Below are 22,937 nucleotides of genomic sequence, written 5' to 3' on the forward strand. Positions count from 1 at the left end.
AAGTTGCTTTGTTGAAAAATACTGAGTTGTAGGCTGATGAGCCAAAGTTGATTTAAGTTGTTTTGGTTGAAAAGCTGTTGTGTTGCTGTTGCTATTATGTTGTTGAGGTTTCAAGTCGTACATGACATATACATTCATATGCATTAAGTCGGGGCTTTTGCTCACACCACGTTGGCCTGGATTGGCAAAAATATGGGGCTTTTGCTCACACCACGTTGGCCTGGATTGGCAAAATTTTAAGTTGAAAGTTGAAGGCTTATGCCTTGATGCCCACTAAACTGGCAATGATTTTAAGTTGGGAGTTTTGCTCCAAATGGTACCACATGCATGAAGAGTCGAGTCTCATTGAGTTGCATTTTATGTTGTTATTGAGTTGCCTTTACGTTGTGTTTGAATATGATAATTGAGTTGACTGTGCCGTTGCCTAATGCATGATATAATTAGGGTGATTAACGTGTAGAATTACTTAACATAACATGATAAATTATAATATTTGTTATATCGATTGAGGAACTCACCCTTACAGCTATATTTTTCAGGTAACGAGCAGTGAGTCGAATAGAAGCTAGTGCTTGGAGTCTAGTGTGGTTAGAGGGTCATGCTCTGATAGATGTAACATCGGGACGGGATGTTTGAATTGTTGAATAAATGTTAATTTTGATGAATTACAGATGTTGAAATATTTTATCCGCTGCGTATTGTTAAAGAAGTTTTATGTTGAATAAAATTGAGCATGACTGATTTTATATTGACTTTTGTGAAGAAGTTGTTATGTGACACCCTTGAGATGCATGATTACTCTGATATGTATGATTTAATTGTTGTTGTTTTATTATTAAACATTTGGGGTATTTTAGAAGGGTGTTACATTAGTGGTATCAGAGCAGGTCGGTCCGTCCGGCCAGTTGTCGTGTCGTTTTGTCTAACAATTGTGTATTGTTACCAATCTAACTTTAAGTTGTGTGGTATTGATAAGTTGAAATGGCTGGAAGGAATGACGCTGCAATGGCTGCCGCAATGCAAGCAATGGCACAAGCTGTGCAGAACTTGCCAAATGCTGGTGGGGATGCTGGATCACGTAGCTTGGCGACTTTTCAGAGAGAGAATCCGCCGGTGTTTAAAGGGAAGCATGATCCTGATGCAGCCTTGGGATGGTTGAAAGAGATTGAGAGAATCTTCCGTGTTATGGATTGCACTCCAGCTCAGAAGGTTCGGTATGGTACTCACATGCTAGCAGTCGAAGCTGATGACTGGTGGCTAGAGACTCACGAGAGGTTGACCGTGGCGGGTGAAGACGTTACTTGGGATGTATTCCGTAGGGAATTCCTGAGGAAGTATTATCCAGAGGATGTCCGTGGTAAGAAGGAGATTGAATTCCTTGAGCTGAAGCAAGGGAACATGTCTGTCACGGATTATGCTGCGAAATTTGTGGAGTTGTCCAAATTTTATCCTCATTACACTGGTGCTGGTGCTGAATTTTCAAAGTGCATCAAGTTTGAAAATGGATTGCGCTCTGAAATTAAGAAGGCTGTTGGGTATCAGAAGATACGCATTTTTACTGAGTTGGTTGATAGCTGCAGGATATTTGAAGAGGACAATAATGCTCATTACAAGATTGTCAGTGATCGCAGAGGCAAGCAACATCAAAACCGTGGCAAGCCGTATGATGTTCCAGCTGGAAAAGGGAAACAAGTAGCTGCTCCGGCTCAGAGGACTAGTAGGGGAGGTGCTCCTGTTGGTATAGTTTGCTTCAAATGTGGCCAGGCTGGTCATAAGAGTAATGTATGTACTGCTGAAGTGAAGAGGTGTTTTCGCTGTGGTAAGACTGGGCATGCAATAGCTGATTGCAAGCACAAGGAAGTGATTTGTTTTAATTGTGGCGAAGAAGGGCATATTGGAAGTCAGTGTCAGAAGCCGAAGAAAGGGAATCAGTCAGGAGGCAAGGTCTTTGCTTTATCGGGTTCTGAGACTTCTGCAGATGATCGTTTGATCCGAGGTACGTGTTATATTAATGGCTTTCCTCTTGTAGCTATTATTGACACAGGTGCGACTCATTCCTTTATCTCTTTGGATTGTGCTGTGAAACTTAAGTTAGAGATATCTGAGATGTTTGGAAGTATGGTAATTGATACTCCTGCGAAGGGTTCAGTGACTACTACTTCGGTTTGTTTAAATTGTCCTTTGAGTATTTTTGGTAGAGACTTTGGGATGGACCTAGTGTGTCTTCCACTAGCGCAGATTGATGTTATTCTGGGTATGAACTGGTTGGTGTTTAACCGAGTTTCTATCAATTGTTTTGATAAGACGGTAGTCTTTCCTGAGATTGAGGAAGGAAAGAGTTTGTTTCTATCAGCAAGGCAGGTGAATGAAGAAGTAGCTGATGGGGCAGAGTTGTTTATGCTGTTAGCAACTTTGGAGGCCAAGGATAAGATGGTGATTGGTGATCTAGCCGTGGTGCGTGATTTTCCTGATGTGTTTCCTGAAGAGGTGAATGAATTACCACCAGAACGCGAAGTGGAGTTCTCGATTGATTTGGTACCTGGTACTAGACCGATATCGATGGCTCCGTACCGTATGTCTGCTGTTGAGTTAACTGAATTGAAGAGTCAGTTGGAAGATCTGTTGGATAAGAAATTTATTCGTCCGAGTGTGTCACCGTGGGGTGCGCCAGTGCTATTGGTTAAGAAGAAAGAAGGTACTATGAGGTTGTGTGTGGACTACAGGCAACTGAATAAAGTGACGATCAAAAATCGGTATCCTTTGCCGAGGATTGATGATTTGATGGATCAGTTGGTTGGTGCAAGTGTGTTCAGCAAGATAGATTTGAGATCTGGGTATCATCAGATACGTGTGAAGACTGAGGATATTCAGAAGACTGCTTTCAGGACAAGGTATGGACATTATGAGTATTCTGTAATGCCTTTTGGTGTGACTAATGCACCTGGAGTATTTATGGAGTATATGAATAGGATTTTCCATCCATACCTAGACAAGTTTGTTGTGGTATTTATTGATGATATTTTGGTGTATTCGAAATCGGAAGAAGAGCATGCTGAGCATTTGAGAGTGGTTTTGGAAGTTCTACGAGAAAAGAAATTATTTGCTAAATTGTCCAAGTGTGAATTTTGGTTAGAAGAGGTAAGTTTTCTTGGTCATGTGATTTCAAGAGGTGGTGTTGCTGTTGATCCTTCTAAGATAGAAGCGGTATCTAAGTGGGAAGCCCCGAAGTCTGTTGCTGAGATTCGAAGTTTTCTTGGTTTGGCTGGTTATTATAGGAAGTTCATTGAGGGATTCTCTAAGTTGGCGTTACCGTTGACGATGTTGACTAGAAAGGGGCAAGCATTTGTTTGGGACTCAAAATGTGAAGAAGGTTTCCAAGAGTTAAAGAGAAGGTTAACTACTGCTCCTATTCTGACATTACCGAGTTCGTCGGAACCATTTGAAGTTTACTGTGATGCTTCATTGTTGGGTTTGGGTGGCGTGTTGATGCAGAATAAGCAGGTTATAGCTTATGCTTCAAGACAGCTGAGGATTCATGAGAGGAATTATCCGACGCACGATTTAGAGTTGGCGGCTGTGGTGTTTGTTCTGAAGTTATGGAGACATTACTTGTATGGGTCAAGATTTGAAGTTTTCAGTGACCATAAAAGTTTAAAGTATTTGTTTGATCAGAAAGAGCTGAATATGAGACAGAGGAGGTGGTTAGAGTTTCTGAAGGATTATGACTTTGGTTTGAATTACCATCCGGGTAAAGCAAATGTAGTGGCTGATGCGTTGAGTCGGAAATCATTGCATATATCTATGCTAATGGTTAAGGAGTTGGATTTAATTGAACAGTTTAGAGATTTGAGTTTGGTGTGTGAGAGTACTCACAATAGTGTTAAATTGGGAATGTTGAAGTTAACAAGTGGTATTCTGGATGAGATCAGAGAGGGTCAGAAATCGGATGTGCTTTTGGTTGATAAGTTGACTCTAGTGAGTCAAGGTCAAGGTGGCGAATTCAGAATTGATGAGACTGGTATTTTGAAATTTGGTAGTCGGGTGTGTGTTCCGGATGTTACAGAACTTAAGAAGAGTATTCTTGAGGAAGGACATCGTAGTGGGTTGAGTATTCACCCTGGAGCTACGAAGATGTATCATGATTTGAAAAGGTTATTTTGGTGGCCGGGAATGAAAAGAGAAATTGCAAGTTTTGTGTATTCCTGTTTGACTTGTCAGAAGTCGAAGATTGAGCATCAGAAGCCGTCTGGGCTAATGCAACCGTTGGCTATTCCAGAGTGGAAGTGGGATAGTATCAGTATGGACTTTGTTTCTGGTTTACCGAGAACAAGTAAGAATTTTGAGGCTATTTGGGTGATTGTTGATAGATTGACGAAGTCGGCTCATTTCATTCCGATCAGAATGGATTATCCGTTAGAGAAATTGGCTGAGTTGTATATTGAGAAGATTGTAAGTCTGCATGGTATTCCGTCGAGTATTGTTTCGGACAGAGATCCTAGGTTTACATCGAAATTCTGGGAAGGTTTGCAGAAGGCTTTGGGAACTAAGTTGAGATTGAGTTCTGCATATCATCCGCAGACTGATGGTCAGACTGAGAGGACGATTCAGTCATTAGAGGATCTTTTGAGAGCTTGTGTTTTGGAAAAGGGAGGTGCTTGGGATTGTTATTTGCCTTTGATTGAGTTTACCTACAACAATAGTTTTCATTCGAGTATTGGTATGGCACCGTTTGAAGCTTTGTATGGTAGGAGATGTCGGACACCGTTATGTTGGTATGAGTCCGGTGAGAGTGCTGTGATGGGACCGGAGATTATTCAACAAACTACGGAAAAGATTAAGATGATTCAGGAGAAGATGAGAATTGCTCAGAGTCGTCAGAAGAGTTATCATGATAAGAGGAGGAAGTCACTTGAGTTCCAAGAGGGGGATCATGTGTTTCTTCGTGTCACTCCGATAACTGGTGTTGGTCGAGCTTTGAAGTCGAAGAAGTTGACACCGCGATTTATTGGTCCTTATCAGATTTTGGAGAGGATAGGAGAAGTAGCCTATCGTATCGCTTTACCGCCGTCACTTGCGAATTTGCATGAGGTTTTTCATGTGTCTCAGTTGAGGAGGTATATTCATGATCCGTCGCATGTGATCCAAGTAGATGATGTACAGGTGAGAGATAACCTGACTGTTGAAACATCGCCTATGAGGATTGAGGATCGAGAGTTGAAGCAGTTGCGGGGTAAAGAGATTGCCTTAGTGAAGGTAGCTTGGGGAGGACCAGCAGGTGGCAATGTGACTTGGGAGCTGGAGAGTCAGATGAAAGAGTCCTATCCAGAGTTATTTGCTTGAGGTATGTTTTCGAGGACGAAAACTCTTTTAGTGGGGGAGAGTTGTAACACCCCAAATAAAGAAAAAAGAATTATTTAATTAAGTTGATAATATAATTATTAATTTAACTAAATAAATTGGATTATTGGATTATTATTATTATTAGTATTATTATTATTATTATTTTGGAATAATAATAATTGGAATATATATATAAGTGGGAATAAAGAAAAGGGTCTCATTCTTAACAAAGAAATTTCACGTGAAACTCAGAGAAGCTGCAGAGAAGAGGAAAAAGGGCAAAGAGCCGAAAAGCACGGTTGAGGAACGGAAAAGCTAAAGCTTAGAGAATTGCCGGATTAACTCAGGTAAGGGGGGTTTATCGTCGTTTAATGGGTATTATAGATTAACATGTCATGGGTAGTGATAAGCCGTCGATTTAACCCTAATTGGGACTGTATATGATGAAATTGACGTTGAATAAACCGTGTTAAAAACTGCAAATTGAATCGATAGTTGTGTGAGTCGTAAATGTTAGACTATAGCACGGATCACAATTAAAAACTTGATTCGGCACTACTAAATTAGAGACAAATTAGGTTTTCTGAGAAAGGGTTTAGATGCAGAAGCGGCCGGAAAACCTGATCTGCGTGAAGCTAACAGAACTTTGGGATAACTCAGAAAAACTGAGTCTGCGCGCGAGCGGTCGACCATAGGGTCGGCGTGCGCTGACCCGTGGGGCATGCGCCGACTGCATGCGTCGACGCAAGGCATTTTGGCGCCGACCCGTGAGTTAAGCGTCGACCCCATGCGTCGACGCAAGGGGCCTTTGCGCCGACTCCCTCCAGTTGAGCAGAGTCTTTGCAGTATGGAAAAATAGTTGATTTTATGTTGTGAATGCAATTGGTAGTTGGCCTATCATAGTTAATTGTGATGAATGAATTTATTAGGTTTATGGTTGTGAAACGTTGATGCAATTATGTTGAAAAGTTAAATTTTAAGTTGCTTTGTTGAAAAATACTGAGTTGTAGGCTGATGAGCCAAAGTTGATTTTAAGTTGCTTTGTTGAAAAATACTGAGTTGTAGGCTGATGAGCCAAAGTTGATTTAAGTTGTTTTGGTTGAAAAGCTGTTGTGTTGCTGTTGCTATTATGTTGTTGAGGTTTCAAGTCGTACATGACATATACATTCATATGCATTAAGTCGGGGCTTTTGCTCACACCACGTTGGCCTGGATTGGCAAAAATATGGGGCTTTTGCTCACACCACGTTGGCCTGGATTGGCAAAATTTTAAGTTGAAAGTTGAAGGCTTATGCCTTGATGCCCACTAAACTGGAAATGATTTTAAGTTGGGAGTTTTGCTCCAAATGGTACCACATGCATGAAGAGTCGAGTCTCATTGAGTTGCATTTTATGTTGTTATTGAGTTGCCTTTACGTTGTGTTTGAATATGATAATTGAGTTGACTGTGCCGTTGCCTAATGCATGATATAATTAGGGTGATTAACGTGTAGAATTACTTAACATAACATGATAAATTATAATATTTGTTATATCGATTGAGGAACTCACCCTTACAGCTATATTTTTCAGGTAACGAGCAGTGAGTCGAATAGAAGCTAGTGCTTGGAGTCTAGTGTGGTTAGAGGGTCATGCTCTGATAGATGTAACATCGGGACGGGATGTTTGAATTGTTGAATAAATGTTAATTTTGATGAATTACAGATGTTGAAATATTTTATCCGCTGCGTATTGTTAAAGAAGTTTTATGTTGAATAAAATTGAGCATGACTGATTTTATATTGACTTTTGTGAAGAAGTTGTTATGTGACACCCTTGAGATGCATGATTACTCTGATATGTATGATTTAATTGTTGTTGTTTTATTATTAAACATTTGGGGTATTTTAGAAGGGTGTTACACATGAAGGTTCCTTTGGTACTCATTCCAATGGATATGCTATGGCGAAGAAGATGTTACAAGCAGGTTACTATTGGCTGACAATGGAATCTGACTGTTGCAAATTTGTGAAGAAGTGCCACAAGTGTCAAATTTATGCTGATAAGATTCATGTTCCTCCGACACTATTGAATGTTATCTCTTCCCCATGGCCTTTCTCCATGTGGGGAATTGATATCATTAGGATGATTATGCCCAAAGCTTCGAATGGACATCGTTTCATTTTGGTGGCAATTGACTACTTCACAAAATGGGTTGAAGCGGCATCGTATGCAAATGTGACCAAGCAAGTTGTTGTAAGGTTTATCAAGAATCAGATTATATGTTGTTATGGTGTGCCAAGCAAGATCATTACTGACAATGGATCGAACTTGAATAATAATATGGTGGAAACTCTTTGTAAAGACTTCAAGATTGCACATCATAATTCTTCTCCCTACAGACCCAAGATGAATGGGGTTGTTGAAGTTGCAAACAAGAATATTAAGAAGATTAATCAGAAGATGGTTGTCACATACAAGGATTGACATGAGATGCTCCCATTTGCTTTGCATGGGTATCGTACATCCATCCTCACTTCAACAGGGGCAACCCATTTTTCTCTTTTATATGGTATGGAAGCAGTGCCCCGTAGAGGTTGAGATTCCTTTATTGTGTGTGCTTATGGAAGCCAAGTTGACTGAAGCTGAATGGTGCCAAACCAGGTTTGACCAGTTGAATTTGATTGAAGAGAAAAGGTTAACTGCCATGTGTCATGGCCAGTTGTATCAACAAAGGATGAAGAAAGCTTTTGATAAGAAGGTCAAACCTCGTGTGTTCAGAGAAGGTGACCTTGTGCTCAGGAAGATTTTATCGTTCAAACTAGATTCTAGAGGAAAATGGACTCCTAATTATGAAGGCTCATATGTTGTTAAAAGAGCCTTTTCAGGCGGTGCTTTAATTCTTACAACTATGGATGGTGAAGAGTTCACTCGTCCTGTGAACGCAGATGCAGTCAAGAAATACTTCGCCTAAAAAGAAAAAGAACAGCTCGCTAAGTTGAAAACCCGAAAGGGCGGCTTAGGAAAAAATGAGCGTCTTGGTGGATTGAAAACCCGAAAGGGTGATCCAGGCAAAAATTAGAGACATAAAAACAGAAAGAATTTCCCGATAAGTTGAGTATCCCATCCTGGGGCAACTTATGCAAAAAATTAGGGATTATGGCAAGTAAATGTGTTCTGCTGATCTTCAGTGTTTTGAAAACTTGATTGAGCACAAGGGTTGACATCAATTCATCACCTCGGCAGCGGTCGAGAGCACAGTGGATATCAAAAGTTGGTAGAAGGATTAAGGATAATTTGTATTCAATGTAACCCTTTTCCATGAAAATTACCATTTTCAACTTTGTAAAAATCTATAGGGTCTAGTCATTTACAGACCACCATTCTATTAAATAAAGTTGAGCTTTTATCCAATTGTTTCTAAACTTATTTATTTCAGCCAATAGTTTAAATTTTATTATGATCATTTTTGAAAATTTAAAAAAAAAATAATCAAAATCTCTATTTCTTAAAAACATATAAAAGCAAGAATTTTCCAAGGCAATTAAAAATAGTATCAACAATATTTCGATGGATAGATAGTCCTTGAGTGCGAAACATCAGAGGTTCCCCAACAAGTTAACCCTTCGGGTATCCCTAGACGATTGTGTTGATTCAGTTCCGTGGCGGAGTTTTGGAGTCGCCAGTAGAGATTTGTTTCTTTTCCTAGCTGAGTTGGTTGATTCAGGTACCCTGCGACTTGTCTCCCTCGACAGAGTTTCTGCCTTCCCCAGTGGAGTTTAGGTTCCTTCAACAGAAGTGGTTAATCTCCCCATCTGGTCGCATTGGTTTCCCTGCCAATCGCCATCCGACCCGCTCCCAGTCAGAGTTTCCTCCTGGTTCCTGAGCAATTTGTTTTCCCGGCAGGGTTGTCTCCCATTTTTATGGTGGTGACCTAAAATTCCCTACAGGTTCGATGATATTTCTCTCTCCTAAGCAGATCTCCTCCTTCCCCAGTTAGGGTCGAGCCTTTTTGGATGGTTGATCTCTCTATTCTCCAGCAGTTGTCTCCATATTTTGTGGGTTGACCGGGAATTGTATCGATGATTCAATTTCTTTGCGACACCTTTGTATCCTTTGTGATTGTCCTTGTCAGCATAATCATCATATACATATACTTTCATATAATTTCATATTTGCATATTCACATATCTGATTAAATTGTTGGTTTGAGATTCTCATTCCCTGTATGGCGGTACTTTATCCCCGTACAAGTTTCGGTGTCTGTCCTCCCTCAGTTGTAGAGTGTCATCTCCTTAGGCAGAAAGACTTTAACCTTTCTCCTCTTCCCCACTAAGTTTGTTTCCTCGTGGATGATTATTACTTCAGTTTCCTCCCCAAGTGTTTATCTGGATGGAACCACTCCCCTTGAGTTATGCCCTCATTAGGTTGAGTCTTGATTGACTGTTTCTTTCTAACTCCTACCTAGATAGATACTTTGAGTTCCCTAAGAGTCTATTGCCCAGTAAATGGTAACATTCTTCTTAGTTTGCAGTTTGTTACTTCTTGCCCAATACCTGGAAAAAGTACCCCAGTTTTCCCAGCAGTAGAGTCCCCAGTGGATCTGATTCCCTAGGAAGTACATCCTTGATATGTTCACCCTAACCGGTGACGGGTATCTTTCTCTCCCCTGCTTGAGTCTATCCTTGATATGTTCATCCTAACCGATGACGGATATTCTCTTTTCGGTATTTTACCCAGTAAAAAGGTAGTTGTAATCCCTATTCTTGTTTCCCAGAGAATTAATCCTTGATATGTTCATCCTAACCGATGACGGGTTTCCTTCTCTTTGCGGTCTTCTACCCAGTGATCGATAGTTGTAACCCTTGCCTTTGTTCCCCCGGCAGAGAGTTGATCCTTGATATGTTCACTTTAACTAGTGACGGATTCTCTCTTTTGGTATTCTATCCAGTAACTGATAGATGTAATTCCTATTTTATCTCCTCGTAGAGTCTATCCTTAATATGTTCATCTTAACCGGTGACGAATTTTCTCTTTGATGGTATTCTATCTAGCATTCGATAGATGTAATTCCTACTTTTTGTTCAGTTGGCTTATCCTTGATATGTTCATCTTAATTGATGACGGATATCCTCCTTGACATTTCCCAGGCAAGTCTATCCTTGATATGTTCATCCTAACCGATGACGGATTTTCTTCCCTGTTGAGTTTATCCTTGATATGTTCATCCTAACCGACCCTTGGTTTTCTGCCTAGTAACTGGTAGTTGTAAATCCTATTTTCTGCAATTCTCCCCAGCAAGGCTATTCTTACCCAGTAACCGGTAATGAATATTCCCTTCTGTTGTTTCCCAGCGAGTCATCCTTGATATGTTCATCCTAATCTATGACGGATGTCCTCTCTGTCAGATCTTTATTATCTTCTTACCCAGTAATAGGTAGTAGATAATAGATTTCTGCTCCTCCTATGTTGAAGTTCATTTCTCCCCAGTTGAGTGCGCATTTCCTTAGTGAAATCGCTTTTCCCTGCAGGATTCAAGTATTGAAGTTTTACCCTGATCTACTCGTTTCCCCTGCAGATGTTTTGTTTCCCCGCCTGAGTCTTTTCCATGTTTGTATGGAATCTCTCGAGTCCCCCAGTAGTTTTAAGTCGTAGCCTGGCCTACGCATAACTCATTCCCCCCCCCCAGAGTCTCGGTCTCCCCAGTGAGTTTTCCTTACGGAATGCATTTTACTCCTGCGGACTTTCGGTATCTCCGATTTCTTTTCCTTTGTGGCAATATTTCCCCACAGAGCATTAACTTTTACATTCATGTCATGTGCATCATGAGATCTCTTAGGGACCAAAATTTGTTTCTATATGTTGTTATTTAAGCCCATTCTACTGAGTCGACATGAAGATTTTAACCTTCGCCTCCTCAATTAGAATATCCTTAAATAGGGGCAGCTGTAAGACCCCAATTTTGGCCCTAAGATCCCTCATGCCACTTTTTCATAAGCATTAGCATTGGGATCATACCTTGGCATCCTCTTTACCCCTCTTTCATTGGGTTTGTTTTGGGAGAGATCACCAAGAACTATGTGATTGTATCATACTTGTATATTATCATTTTACTAACCAAAATACAAAAATATGTCTTTGCATTTGCCTAACTCTTTTGTAGGTAGGGCATGATCTCCATTGATCTATCAAGTTAATATCTAGGGTTTGAGACCCTCATGAGAAAGAGCACAACCATGGATTGATCCAAGAATGGTTATGGGCATCATATATGAGTTCCATTGATTTCTACATGTTATATTGATCAAGTTTTCTTCAAGAGTTTGAGGCTGATTTGCCTTGGAATTCCTAGTTTGACTGGGTATCTTGAGTAACTTCTCCAACAAGCCATCTCACCAATTGATCAAACTTCTCAAGGGACACTTCAAATTTCATCATCTTATGCATATATGATCTATCATTAGCCTAGAAAGTCAAGAGAATTGAAGGTTAGCAAGTTGGTTGATGGTGGTTGGCCAGATGGATTCATCTGATCAAAACTGGGTCTCCCTAGACCCTATCTCCTACAATTTTCACCATATGAAAATTATTCCAAGATCAAAGTTATTCTAAACGACATTCCGAACAACTTTTGTGTTTATACCTAGATCTAGTTTTGCTTGTAAAATCATTTTCTATGTTGAAACATTATAGGTCATTTTGTTTAAACCCTAATTTGAAAGTCAACTTCCAAAGGCAATAACTTGCTCAATTTTTATGAGATGAAATATTTACAAGTTGTATAATCAAATTCAAGATATCTACTTCAACTTTGATTATTGGAGTGAGAGCTAATTCAACTTTTATGAGCATGTGATATGACGCTACATTATAGGTCACTTTTGACCTATACCATTGAACAAGTGATTTTTCCAAACTTCAAAAATGCATAACTCTATCATTTCAAATTCAAATGACATGAAATTTGTGACCATTTTTAATTTCTTTGAAAGAGCTACAACTTTTATGAAGACACTTTTCTCATTTGAAGCTCACATAAAAAGTTAAGCAAGGTGGAATATTGAGATATATGGCTTGACACATAGAAAAAATTTCAACATGTTAAAATTTCCAAAATTCCACCTCAAAATTTATCATGATACAAACTTCAAATGGAAAAATGTTGAACATCAAAGTTGTTCCTCTTGATATAAACTTTCCAAAAAGTCCAAGTTCATCCATTTTGGACAAGAATTACTAGGGTTGCGCATGGCATGAACATGGTATCATCATTTGGCAAAGATCAAACTTCAAATCTTCACACACACTTGCCTTGCAATCCAAGTTGATTTCAGACCCTCTCACACTCATTTGTGGATCTTAAGCAATGATCTCATGGGCATGTACACGCCCATGCACCCATGCATCATCAATTGCCAATTTTGGAAAGTGAATTTGAAGGTGCAAATATCATGAGCTGCAGCTATAAATAGAGCCCTCTAGCATAAGAATTGAGGGGACATTTGCGCCAGCTTTGATCCTAAACCCCTAACCCTTCCATTTGAGAGGATAACCCGAGAATTTCATCTTGAAATTGAGTTTGAATCTCACTGTTTTGAGATTCAAAACTCCAGGGATCCAAGACCTTTTGTTCATTTCATTCTACTCCTACAAGCATTTTGAGTGAGATCAAGCACGAGCCAAGGCAAGAACAGTTGAATCCAGACCTGCATTGAAGGTATTTTCCAAAAAAAATCATCTCTTCGATTCTCTCTCAATCTTGCTCAATTCTCTTGATTCTTTGGTTGTCTGAAGTCCTACCAATGTAGGCAAGAAAATTGAGTTGTTTAGAGGTCAAGTCGAAGCAACTCAGTTGACATACCTCAAATTTCAACTCCTCATATCTTTCTATATGTGACGAGTTAGTTAAAATTGAGGTGATATTCATGATCTACACCATTTTTCCTTTCAGATCATGTCCTCCTTTTTCATTTTTGGTGAGGTGATGTATGGACCAGTCCGGCCAAGGTCGCCTGAGAAGACGATCGGGGCTTTGCTCCGGCAATGATGTGGCGTGGTCCTGAGCCATTGGATTGATTTAAAATGTTTTAATCATGAGCGTACATTTTAATTACCAAGCGTGTGGACGTTTGACTCAGGCGCACCATAGAACGCGCGTTGGTGGCCACTTGATCTGCCACCTCAATTAATGAGGGAGATCAAGTGGTCCACGTTTTTTCTGATTATTTGAATTTCATTTTAATTACTTTATTTTCATTAATTTATATTAATTTTAATATTGATCCAAAAACTATGAGAGTTTCACACAAAAAATTCAAATATTTTCCTCTTTCATATTCTGAATTAAAATTATTTTTTGGATCATTATTAATATTTTTCATCATTTAATTGATTTTTTTCATTTGTTTTTAATTATTTAAAAATACTTTTAAGTCTTTAAAAAATCTGAAAAATTTTCTCCAAGGTCCTTTGACTTTGTTTGACCTATGATAACTCTCATGGCCATTTATTTGGTGTTTTGATGAGGTTTTAGGAATTTGACAAACCATATTTAATTTAAATGTATTATTTTAGTATTTTTTAATTGGAATAAATGCCAAATAATTTTGTTGACCAATTGTGATGATCGATTGGTGTTTGACTCTTGTTGTTGGGCCTTGGTCAAGGTTGATTTGACTTTGTCAAATTAATATCATTGGATTTAGGGGATTGATAGAATGTACATTCCATCTCCCAAAATGAATGAATGATATTAATTTGGTAAAAGTCCTCCTTTGATCAATTTGAGATTTTCTCTATTCCCCCCCCCCCCCCCCCCCCCCCCTCTTCATCACATTCCCCTTCTTTATGCATTCATCTCATTTGGCCTATGATATCTCAAAGTCCTAAAGCTAGTTGATTGAAAAATTAACATGAGTATGGATGAGATTAGGCCACACTTTTTGCATATTCTTTTTGTGTGTGGTATGTTTCATGAGCATGGTTCATAATATTATGTCTCTAACATGCATTAACACCAAAAATCTATTGCCCGGCCTCAAATAGTTGTGACTTCTACGTAAGTCTAATTACGATTGCTTAACATAGCGCTAAATTTGTGACATGAAAGGCATAGAATTCTAGTTAGTGAGACTGTAAGTCTCCCCTCTTTCATGGTATTGTGTGGAAACTTGGCCTTTTTTCCTTCCTTTGGAAGATGTCTTGGCTTAAGGATCCATGCTTGTGACAAGCGGGTTGAGTGTTCTCCAAAGAATGTCTAAGAATGAAAAGCAAAAAAAAAGCAAAACAATACTAACTTCTAACCTATTAACTATTAACTTTTAATTTCAAGCCCTTTACTTTAATGTCATTTAATTCTAGCTTTTATACATTTGCCATTGTTCATATCATTCTAATTGTTTATGTTAATGCCATTTTCACTTTGTCCACTTGGACCATTATGTGTGATATTTCTTGTTTGTATACTTTGCTTGTTTGTGGGGTCTTTGACCATTAATGTACATAATAACAACAAAAAACCCTAAAAACTTTTGTGTGGATTGTTGGCTTGATCTTGGACAAATGGACTTAGAACTTAGGCAACATTCCTATGCTAAAGAACTTGGCCAATGCCAACTTATTGAGAAAACAAGTGCTTGCAATTTGAAACTTCATCTGATACATCATTCAAGACCCCTCTGAGTTCATCTGCAACATGATCATTGTGAAGCTGTTATTTTGAACCTGTGATTTGTGAAATTCATCTGACATGGGCTATCTTGAAGAAGATCATGGAATGGATAAGCTTGGATGTGGCTATCTTTATTTGATGCCTTACTCTTCAAGATAATATAATTGTGTATTTGTGTGTTGCTTTTGAAATTCTGGTATAGTCAGAGTTCAGATGTTCTACACGAAGTCATGACATCTGATCCAACATTGTTACTAATACAGCAAGACAGTTATAAAAATTAAAACCCAGTACTCATATGCACACAGTCACAGATGTCATGACATTTGCTACTATACCACCATGGACAGAAGAACATCCAATTTTGTCCATCTAGTACAAAGACACAGTAGAGGTCAAACATAACACTTATGTTTATTGATCTTGCCCAGTTATCAGCATGATGTCTCAATATTGATTTGAACATCACCTGTTCCAACATTACAGATGGTCGAACTGTAACAGACCAATCAGTCTATACATCAGTATTAGCAGTCAATTATGAATGTCATAACATTCTGTTTTGCATTCAGACTGCAGGCTATGTGTCAGGTCTGTTATTCCCTTCATAAACAGACTAACACCAGACTGAGTTATAACAGACAGAATATAGTGTGCAGAAGGTAAAAACACCAGTAATTGTTAACCCAGTTCGGTACAACATTACCTACTCTGGGGGCATACCAAGCCAGGAAGAAGATCCAATATTAGCATTATTAATTCAGAGTTAAAATTCCCGTTTACAACTCTTCACTTAATCCCTACCCAATGCAATCTATACCTAGGCACTCCTAGATAGAAACCTCCAGTTTCCATTCCTATCACTACAATTACAATGTAATGTTTAAACAACTTGAACATGCTTCACAGCTTCGTTCAAGAACATAACAACTCTTGCCTACAGGCTTTGAGTTACAAATAATCTCATGCTTTCAAGCACTGAGAAACACCTGGTAACCTTCCCACAGGTTGGGAGGTTTACCTCACACACACCTCTAATTTTTACATTGTTTGAGGCTTACAAAACCTAGGTTACAATCTGCTATTTATAACCTAACCACCCAACTGGATTTGGGCCTTCAGAAATCGCAGCAAGCTTCTCCTTTGCTGTTACAAAGCTGGCAGAAATCTTCTGCAAATATTCTGATTGAGTCTTCTAGGCTTGGACATCTTGAAAACCCTAAATCTATTTTCCAATCAAATCTTTTTATAACAGATGTATAGATCTCCTTGGAAAATAAGTAAATCTGGTTGTAATACATGATTGAATGCACCAGCTAGCCATATCTTCAATCATCCAATAATTTCCATTAATTGTGCAATCACAAAACCCCAGACATTCATACTGAATGTTCTGTGTACAGGATGTCATGACATCGGGTCTGACATCCTGGAAAAATCCTGCATAATCCAATTTCATTTTATAGCAGGTACAACCATATCAGATACCATGACATTACGTATGTCATCTGAAACAATCTTGCATGAACATGTCTTCCATTTAAGCTCCAGCAGGTACAACCAATATCAGAAGCCTTGTCATTGTATGTGGCATTCTGAAACAATCCTGCTTGCATATGTTCTTTAACTCCAGCAGGTACATAGGATATCTCATGTTAAGATATCACACATGACATCTTGTGAACATTCTTTGTTTTACCAAAATTTGTGCCAACACTTAGAATCAACAAACTCCCCCTTTGGAAAATTTTGGCTAAAACATATATCTGTCCTTTTTGTTCACAAGGCAAACTATCAGCAGTTAACAACTTAACAGTAGTTTAATCAGCAGCAGAAGCAAAACAATTACTAGCTATGGCTACTAGTAATACACACATGCACAAGGGTACTTCTCCTCCCCCTAAATCTGTGCAACAATCAATAGAATTACTAGTTATGGATGCAACTAGTAAGACACACAAATGCACAATGCACCAGGGTACTTCTTCTCCCCCTAAATCTGTGCATGCATCAAATATAACAGCTATTGTAACTCCAGCACCTGTACCAGCCAGAATATCATACTGACATCTGATTCAACATCAGCACCTGTGCTCCTCTTTCAATAATAGTTGTACTTCTGTTCAGCCACATCCAACTTCCATATCAAGCACTTCTCCCCCTTTTTAGTCAAAATTGACCAAAGGTGACCAATCAGACAAAATAAATGTCTATTAGCCTTGTTATCTGAGAACACATAGACCACAAGCTTGATGATTACTTGCAGTGCAAAGACAGAACTCCCTCTGTCATGAACAACCAACTCTCCTCTTGAAACTTGGAGATCACACATGAACATATCCAACACTCCAAAGTTGGGCCTTCACATACTTCCTGATTCAAAGAGAACACAGACAACTTGATGAATGGAAAACATAAGACGCATCTTCATGTCTTCAAGAGCACACTCCATGTTCAACCTTCTTGGCTGGACACATCCACACCCTGTGACTATCTCTCTTCTAACCAGAACAGAAAACCACTTCACAACATAACACCATCTGATATTCTTCAGCTATCACTGAATCATAAGCTTGATCCAGACAAAAATTGGGACATATGCATTCTCATCCCATTACAAGAGATAATCTTTCATAGATAGCTCAGAACTCCTTCCACAAGCTCCAAGAGATGAATAGAAAACACCTCCTTTTGTCTTCAACTTACTCCTTTTCTGCTCAAGGTAATTTGTCTCAGACCTTCCTCAAGAATAATCAGCTGCCATAAGTTGATTGTCTCGATTCTTCGAACTCACTTCTGAGATAGACCAAATGCCACTGGTTGATTACCTCCTTCATGAATCCTCATATGAAAAAGTCAAATGCCATTCTTTGACCTCCCCACGTTTATCAGACTTCTCCCAAAGATATTCTGACTTGAACTTCAAGCTACATGTTGAACAAAACTTAGATTTTCCAAGACATGAACATGTAACATGCTCTCCATCCAGCAACTCCAAAGAACTGCAACGAGAACGATCTTTTTGAAGTATCCAATCTACAACCCTGTAGACCCTTCTATCTCAAGTTGATGTGCCACTTCACCAACTAAGATTCTGATGTTGAACCAAATCTCACAACATTGTGTTTTAACATCTAGCTGTTGAATTCAGCTCCTTCTTCTGCCACTTGAAGGAACTTCCTCCCTTCACAGAACAAGAGTTCAATGTTCTCATAAACTTGATTGTGGAACCAAGTTTGAGTAAACAACCTCCATCCTGCAGGTTTGCAGTTAAGTCATCCAAGCTCACACCTTGATGAATCCCTGCTTCTTCTCCAAAGACATCAGACACTCTGATGCATGAGTCTTTAGAAGGACCAGTTAGAAACTCTCCCTACAGCTATACCAAGGATTCCACTTCCTAAAGCAAAGTTGTTTCCATGATGTCAAGACCGCTGCCACTTGTTCTTGACTCCACAGTGTGCATTAGCTAATGCACTTCCTTACCTAGATCAGAAGTGAACTGATCCAAGTAACCACCATCAGGACTATGATGTTTTTTTTCTTCTTGTACACACCAAGGCTGAACATGTTTCTTGCCAGGAAACCTTTTCAGAGATCATATGCTTTTGCTGCCACCAAAGTGATAGATCATAAAATAATGTACTATCCTTCCTGTGATTCTGCACAGGGTCTTGAAGACAAGATGTTCCAACATCTTTTAAAAAAAACATCAGTTATCTTGAGTTCCAAGGATAATCAATTAAATACTTATACTTGGCACAAGTAGACATTGATCTTAAATCCTTTCCCAATTTTCCTTTCAGATACTTCCACCATAAGAATACTTTGAAAATACTCTTCTTGTGTCAACATCTTCTGCTTGCAAGCACCTCAACAGTTTTGAGAATCTTTCCAGATTAGATTCACCCTTAGGAATGAGAGAGATGAATCCTTCCTTGCAAATGTGTCACACAACAACCAGAACCCATGTGACACAGGTCAACAGCCAACCAGACCCTAGGCTGACCAAACGTGAGGAGGTTAACCAAAACTCCCCCTTAAATTAACAATCATGGAAACTTCACACCAATATCCATGCATTGTACACAAATGTCTCAACATGACATACATCACCCCTATCGGTGGCAATTAACTCTATCAGTTATACCTATACATACTCCAATCACACCAATCAGACTCCAGCTGACCATAAGTACTGGTGAAAGAAAAACAACACCCATCAATAGTAGTTATGCATTGCCAGAGCATACTACCTCAACCAATCTCTGAATCTTCATATTCTCACTCCTTGAAAGAATTGTCACTTCTGAGCGTGGTGTTTGAATGACTAGATTCATGGTCCCAATCCTCTCAAATGACTTATCAATCAGGTTACCCCAGTATTGACTTCTATCATTCAGGGGACTTGTCTTCCAACACAACATAGTACTTCAGGGAACAACTATCCAATCCTGATCAATCTATAGGAATAAGACAGACAGCAGGAAATTGCACCATGTCACATCTCAACCAGCTTCACTTCTAGAGATCAGACGTCTAAAGGTGACCTTTTTGAGCACACATATAGTTAACCCTACCCTTGTCAACTTAGCACACATAGATGTCTCCTCTTCCAGGTCAGGAGTAGGTTCCAAACAAACGTATCCCTTTGTTTGACACCTAAACACATCTGCTCTTGAACCAGTAGCTGCATACTTGTTGAACAACATGTTCTAACATCACATTGAACATTAGTTCCACCTCCTTGGAACAAAACCCTCCTTGAAAGTCTTCAAGGTCTTCATAAACACTACCCAAGAGAGTAAAAGAATCAGTGATCAGGTGATTCTTACAATCCTGAAGTGAGAACGTCATGATGAGTGGACTTGAGGATACTCAAGTATCTTTGACATCTTCAGTAGATTATGATGCAATCTCGAATACAACAGCCTTTCATCCACATGAGGGGAAACTACATCAGAGTTTGAGTTTTGCCAGGTATTATCCAGCGGAAATCATAATACAACACAACCTATGAACACACACTTCTCCAGATCAGCCTCCAAGATCATACCAAGATTGAATATGATTCAATACTAGTAGAGTTGTCCCACACAAAGGCCAATTGTCAACCTCCAGAGACAGGTATACACAGATCCTGTCATGAATAGTCCATCCACCTACTTCAAGGGACCATTCAGGGGAATCACAGAACCTTCCACAGGTTCCAACAACAGTACTGACATAACTTCTTGCAAGATACCAGAAAGTATCACCCATGGATCTCATCCAGAAACAGAACAGGATGCCTGCTCTGATACCAATTGAAATTCTGGTATAGTCAGAGTTCAGATGTTCTACACGAAGTCATGACATCTGATCCAACATTGTTACTAATACAGCAAGATAATTATAAAAATTAAAACCCAGTACTCATATGCACACAGTCACAGATGTCATGACATCTGCTACTATACCACCATGGACAGAAGAACATCCAGTTTTGTCCATCTAGTACAAAGACACAGTAGAGATCAAACATAACACTTATGTTTATTGATCCTGCCCAGTTATCAGCATGATGTCTCAACATTGATTTGAACATCACTTGTTCCAACATTACAAATGGTTGAACTGTAACAGACCAATCAGTCTATACATCAGTATTAGCAGTCAATTATGAATGTCATAACATTCTGTTTTGCATTTAGACTGCAGGCTATGTGTCAGGTCTGTTATTCCCTTCATAAACAGACTAACACCAGACTGAGTTATAATAGACAGAATATAGTGTGCAGAAGGTAAAAACACCAGTAATTGTTAACCCAGTTCGGTACAACATTACCTACTCTGGGGGCATACCAAGCCAGGAAGAAGATCCAATATTAGCATTATTAATTCAGAGTTAAACTTCCCGTTTACAACTCTTCACTTAATCCCTACCCAATGCAATCTATACCTAGGCACTCCTAGATAGAAACCTCCAGTTTCCATTCCTATCACTACAATTACAATGTAATGTTTAAACAACTTGAACATGCTTCATAGCTTCGTTCAAGAACATAACAACTCTTGCCTACAGGCTTTGAGTTACAAATAATCTCATGCTTTCAAGCATTGAGAAACACCTGGTAACCTTCCCACAGGTTGGGAGGTTTACCTCACACACACCTCTAATTTTTACATTGTTTGAGGCTTACAAAACCTAGGTTACAATCTGCTATTTATAACCTAACCACCCAACTGGATTTGGGCCTTCAGAAATCGCAGCAAGCTTCTCCTTTGCTGTTACAAAGCTGGCAGAAATCTTCTGCAAATATTCTGATTGAGTCTTCTAGGCTTGGACATCTTGAAAACCCTAAATCTATTTTCCAATCAAATCTTTTTATAACAGATGTATAGATCTCCTTGGAAAATAAGTAAATCTGGTTGTAATCCATGATTGAATGCGCCAGCTAGCCATATCTTCAATCATCCAATGATTGCCATTAATTGTGCAATCACAAAACCCCAGACATTCATATTGAATGTTCTGTGTACAGGATGTCATGACATCGGGTCTGACATCCTGGAAAAATCCTGCATAATCCAATTTCCTTTTATAGCAGGTACAACTATATCAGATACCATGACATTGTGTATGTCATCTGAAACAATCCTGCATGAACATGTCTTCCATTTAAGCTCCAGCAGGTACAACCAATATCAGAAGCCTTGTCATTGTATGTGGCATTCTAAAACAATCTTGCTTGCATATGTTCTTTAACTCCAGCAGGTACATAGGATATCTCATGTTAAGACATCACACATGACATCTTGTGAACATTCTTTGTTTTACCAAAATTGCTGCCAACACTTAAAATCAACGGCTTTATTCTAAAAAGTCCAAGGGAATTCTGGGTTTCTATTGACATTTTTGTCTATTGGATTACTACCCATTTGGTCAGATCTTTTCAACTCTAAACTTTTAATTTTGTACATAGGATAGTCTCTGCATCTTCTCCCTATTTCTTTAATTTCAAAATCTCTCCCTCTCCTTTTTCAAAACCTTCTTTGATTGAACTTTTTTTGTTCTAAACTTTGATCACTTTTTGCAAAAAAGATAGAAACTTTGGCCTTATGCCATTGCATTTTCAAACTTCTTTTCTTAGGTTTTGATCCCTCATTTTTATGTTGGTACGTAGGCACAAGACCGAAGGTCTTGCTAAACACCAAAATATAATTAATGAATTCTTTTCTCATCCCCCCATTCTTTTTGTTTGTAAACATCACTTTATACCAAGTACATATGCACACAAAAAGGGCTCCCTAGGAGTACCTAGGATACTTTGGGTGCTAACACCTTCCCTCTGTGTAACCAACCCCCATTACCTGTAATCTCTGACATTTTATTAGTTTTGATTTGAAAATTCTTACTTTTGTGTTTTGTTCGTACTTTTTCCCTTTTCCCTTGGAAACAGTAAAAGTGCGGTGGTGACTCTTGTTATTTGATCTCTAGCTTATCCATAGCTTGATGATCATGAATTTACCGCTAGAATGAGAACTCATGACCAATACCTTAAGAGGACCAAAATTAAGAAAAAAATTCATTTTCAAACTCCTTGCCATGGTCAATTCTGATTCTGACAATCACACTTTCCTTCTCTCTTTGAAGGTGTTGACAAAAATCTTTGAATACCTCAAAAGTGTCAGATTTTTCTCTGATAAAATTCACCCAAGTAAACCTTAAAGAATCATTAACAACCACATAAAATACCTCTTTCCACCAAGACTTTCGACTTGCATAGGCCATATTAAGTCCATATGAAGAAGTTCTAAAACATTGGAAGTAGTCTGATGTTGCAACTTTGAGTGTGACATCTTGGTTTGCTTCCCAATTTGACACTCACCACAGAATTTACCCTCCTCAATTTTGAGCTTTGGTATACCTCTAATAGCTTCTTAAGACATAATATTCTTCATCCAT

This window comes from Lathyrus oleraceus, chromosome 7 (genome assembly GCF_024323335.1).
Source record: "Lathyrus oleraceus cultivar Zhongwan6 chromosome 7, CAAS_Psat_ZW6_1.0, whole genome shotgun sequence".
In the NCBI taxonomy this organism is placed as follows: domain Eukaryota; kingdom Viridiplantae; phylum Streptophyta; class Magnoliopsida; order Fabales; family Fabaceae; genus Lathyrus; species Lathyrus oleraceus.